This window comes from Oxyura jamaicensis, unplaced genomic scaffold, assembly GCF_011077185.1.
Source record: "Oxyura jamaicensis isolate SHBP4307 breed ruddy duck unplaced genomic scaffold, BPBGC_Ojam_1.0 oxyUn_random_OJ72800, whole genome shotgun sequence".
Classification (NCBI taxonomy): Eukaryota; Metazoa; Chordata; class Aves; order Anseriformes; family Anatidae; genus Oxyura; species Oxyura jamaicensis.
Genome location: NW_023311254.1, coordinates 1 through 4,456, shown reverse-complemented (window position 1 = coordinate 4,456; position 4,456 = coordinate 1).

The following is a 4,456-nucleotide window of genomic DNA, read 5'->3' as shown; positions in this document are numbered from 1 at the left end:
ATGAAACTTCAAAATTACAGGCCTCCTCACTGCTTGCAACATCTCTGCTAATGACCAAGTATCTCCAGCTCTAAGGTGGGAAGAAGACCGCCTTGCAGTACAAGATCCTGCAGCTGAGCAGTCATACACACAGCCTGTGTCCTTCCCAGAGCTGAACTGATTCTCAGACCTTTGCGCTAGGACTCTGCAAGGCCCCAGAGTAAGGACACTGTTGCAGAAGGCCCTTTCTTCGGCAGTCTTTGCCAAGCATGTGGGTGGCAGAAGGAAGACTTCTAGTCCAAATGAGGGAGGTTGCTTCCAATGCACAGGGCATTAAGGGAGAATCCTTAGCAGTCGGATTGAGAAGGGAACAGGAGATGTAGGCACAGGCAAGCTTTGGAAGAGCAGAGGGACCAAGAGAAGGCACGTATAGACCTGCTGTAAACAGCATCAGATGTTTTCAGAGCCTTCAAGGACAATGAAGGGAGAGAATGTGAGTGCGAAGAAAGAAAGGAGAGGAATGCAGAGAGGGAAAGGTTTCAGCAATGGCACAGGACTGCAGCTTTAATATGTTGGAGGAAAGGGCGTGCTGGAGCTGTAGAGGATATTTCCACGTCCAGTGTGGGAAATTGAGAGAGGACAACAGCACATATTTGCTGGGCAAGACTGAGGAAGAGCTATAGGCAGTGACTGGGAAGAGCCCTCTGTGTTGCAGCTCTCATGCACAGGAAAGTAAAAAGGGGCCATTCTGGTCCTCCAGAAGCTCCAAGTGACCCTTGATTCTCAATCCTGGTTGCAGTTTGTTGGCCCTAACCAGAGTACCAAATCTTTGGATTCAGAATAACACTAGCGCGAGTTGAGCTTTTATTCCTGACAAGTAGCCATTAAAATAAGTGAGATTAAAGAAAGCAAGAGATGAGGTGTGTTTCCCAGAGAAGCTGAAATGATTCTGCTGGAAAGAAAGCCTTTTGCACTTCTTCAAGATGGCACGGAGGTGGGAGGTGTAGAAATACCTTTATACTAATTGGGATTAATAATGAGATACAAAACTTTTTGTGATCTCTCTACTGAATAAGAACCAGAGGTTGTTTTCATGTATTGTTGCACTGAACTGTCTGCATGGGTTCCTGTGGTGCAGTTTTGTTAGCATGTGTCTCATGGAGGGCTCACTGAGCTCTGGAGGCAAAAGCGAGTGCTGCGCGCCAAACATGCATCTAGAACCTAAAGGCAGGCTTGGTTTAACCACCTCAATTCCTTTTTGCCTATTTCCAGGAAGCCAGACGGGGTCTCTGAGTGCTGAGAGTGTTCCCTGAGCTTTCTCAGGCACATGCTCAGATTTGAGTGTACAGCTTTGTAACTGAGCTTTCCCAAGAGCAAGAGACCTTCTGCCTCTCCAAGGGTGCCATTCTGCCTCCTCCTGTGGGTAACGCAATGCACTCTTTGTCTTCCAATGACGCTCTAGCAGTGGCACGGTTGCACTGTGTCCAGGCCTGTGAGAGCAGTGCAGCTGGAGGGCACGGCCATGTACTTGTGCCACCTCCGATCCGTGTTGCCTGAGCACAAAAGGAGCACAGCCTATGCACGGGCAGACCATGCCTGACGAGGGGCCCTGGGTGGGTGCCCAGGCTCCTGGTTTCTGCACAAAGCCACAGGGCAGTCGATTCACTAATGCCATTACTCACTCCAGCAAGACAGCCAGTGAGGAAGCGGAGGAGACAGGCAGCAGCTGTAGCGTGGTTGATTTTCCCACCTTTGAGAAACGTGTGAGTCCCTCATCAGGTGGTGAGAGTCACAGATAAAACTCGGGGTCTTCTTCCCCGACTACATCTGCCATGCTGCCCTGCCCTGCACCCATGCTTGCAGCAGCACTGCTGAGAGACCCTTAGGCCTCGGCAGAGGGGGAGCACGGCAGAGTGGGTGGTGCAGGCTGCCTGTGGCCAAGGGGGGCAGAGCTGCAAATGGTCATCATTGGTCTTTGTCTTGAGGGAGGGACTGTGTGCTGCTGCGTTGACTTTGCTCACAGCCCTGGGGACTTCATGAAGTGTTCCTTGGATGTTCTGTGTGGCTAGCCCCCAACATCATCCCCAGCAGACAGAAATGCTTTCCAAAACAAGAACTCTTTAACAACCTCCACCGTGGCCTTCAGCTGCTGCACAACAACGACACTGGGGAGTTTATCATCAGAGCCCCCCGTGCGATTATCAGAAGCCCCGTCAGGCTTGTTATCATTTATGTTCTGACTCCTTAATGATGCCTCATGCGGCTCATCTCTTGACAGAGGCTCCATTACCCATAGCACTGAGTAGGGCCCTGCATCCCACTGGCTCAGTTCAGGCTAGGGCAATGCATTGGCTTTTGGGGAAGTCAGGCACAACCGCTGCTCCTGTAGCATTTGTTGCCTGGTCACCATCAGATAAAAGTTGGCGTTTCGCCTGTTCTTAGCTTACCTTTTGGCTCCCCTTCTCATCCATTTCCTTCCCCATTCTTCCACCTGTTTCACAATCCACCCCTGCTCGCTGGAAGAGAGCCATTTTCACCCTTCTTTTGTACTGTGCAGTAGTGCTTCTTTTGCCATCTTAGGGCTCAAGTGGATCTGATTTGCAGCTGTACAAACACTCTGAAACCCCTCTCCAAATCCCAGAGGCTGTCAACTAAGGACCAAACCAAACAGAGATCCCTGTTGAGAAAACTACCAGAGACTGTGCAGGACTGTAGATGGGGGGAAAGAAATGCTCTTCTGAGCACCTCATTGTGCAACATACCAAACACTGGCTGCAATTCAGATGCTTAGATGCCCTGGTGTTCCTGGCCTTTGTTGAGCCGTGAAAGGTGAAGCTGCTGAGGTCCTGGCCTGTGACGGCAATACAATAATGCCTTGTGATTAGAAGGAAGGTCTTGAAATAAAGACGTCTTGAAAGAAAGACACCTGTATCTTGTGCGCTTGCTTTGGGTCAGCTGTGTGAAGTCCAGGGGAAAATAACAGTGGGGCAGAGTGCATGTTCACGCTTGTGTGGCCAAACGGAGTCATATTAGCAAGGACTTGCGCTCAGGAGGTTAAATCCAAATAATTTCAAAAGCAAAACATGGCTAAAATCTAATCTTCCTCCTAGTGATTCCCGTCAATGTCCTAATGAGGAAGGACTTGGGGGAGAGGAGTGGAAGTAAGCCTCAAGCCCGAGGAGAAAAAGCCCTTGAGCAAGGTGTTGGATGAGCATACTGGAGATATATACCATTCCCTCGAGCCCCAGTATGGGTGTGTCCAGCCAGACCAGGCACTCGGCAGGACAGTGTTTTGCTGAATTAAAAAGCTCCCTGTTGCTACTGAAAGCTTCTGGTTCTGCTGAGCTGAAGCAGCGCCAGGCGCCAAAAGAGTCCTTCTCCATCTTTGTTGAACCCCTATGTAAAGCAGTAGGGAGTAACAGAGCCAGTGTGTTTCCCTGCATTCAGAGAACCAGCACACTCCAAATGAACAAGGTGTTCCTCAATCGCACACCAAGTGGCCAAAAGGAGAAGAGTCACATGTCCAGCCGTGCTCTCTGACAGTCTCAGCTTTTAACAGAGCATTAATGGGCATGGAGCTAATGGCCACCAACTGAGGGGCCCAGAGGCACCTTGTGCCACAGGTGCGATGGAACTCCAGGAGCTTTGTCGCCGGAGGAAAGGTCATCCACAGGTGGGCACAAGGAGACTCCTACTTTACTGAAGGGCTCTGCACCCACCTGGGTCATAAGGATAAGACCATTCTTCCCTCCACAAGGTGGTAGAAAAGAGAAACTGGCAAGAATGATGTGAAGGTTGTGCAAAGTACCTTGTGTCTGGAGTTGCCATGCTTCAGGAATGGCGAGCAGGAACACAGGAGCCAAGAAGTCCCTTCCAGTCTAACTTGTTCTATGACTTGGTGCATGCCAAAATTATCTCTGTCTCTGAACTGCAAGCAAATGGGAGGATAAGAGTATAATAAAGGCTGTGCAGCTGTGTTACAGACCCAGATGCTCAAATACTGTAGGTAGCACACTAATCCTTTCGTTATCAGTACTTCACAATGTTCTCCTCAGCTACCTCACCATGTCCCTCCCATCCTCTGTGAAATGGTGCAGCAACATATAGACGTCACTTTGATGGTGACTTTTAATGGGTTAGAGATTTGTTTGTGGCAATGTTGCCTTGGGAGGGGGATTTTGCTTCCTCATTCATCTCTGTGTTCTAGAAACAGACGCACTGTCTGCCTATAACTTCTGCAGGGTTGAACTAGGAATGAACTACTGCATCTTGTTCGTCCGTGCTCAGGGTGGAATAGGAGGAATGGTCTCGTCTGGTAGATGAACAAGTCTTCAAACCAGACAGAAATCAACTAACCATTTTTGACATTTAGCATGTTCATAAGAGTGAGCAGAGTCATGGCTGTCTACTGTTGCTGAAGAGTGTGCTAGCCTTCCCATTTCTCCTATCTTGAAAGAGGACAGATGTCTCAATTGCT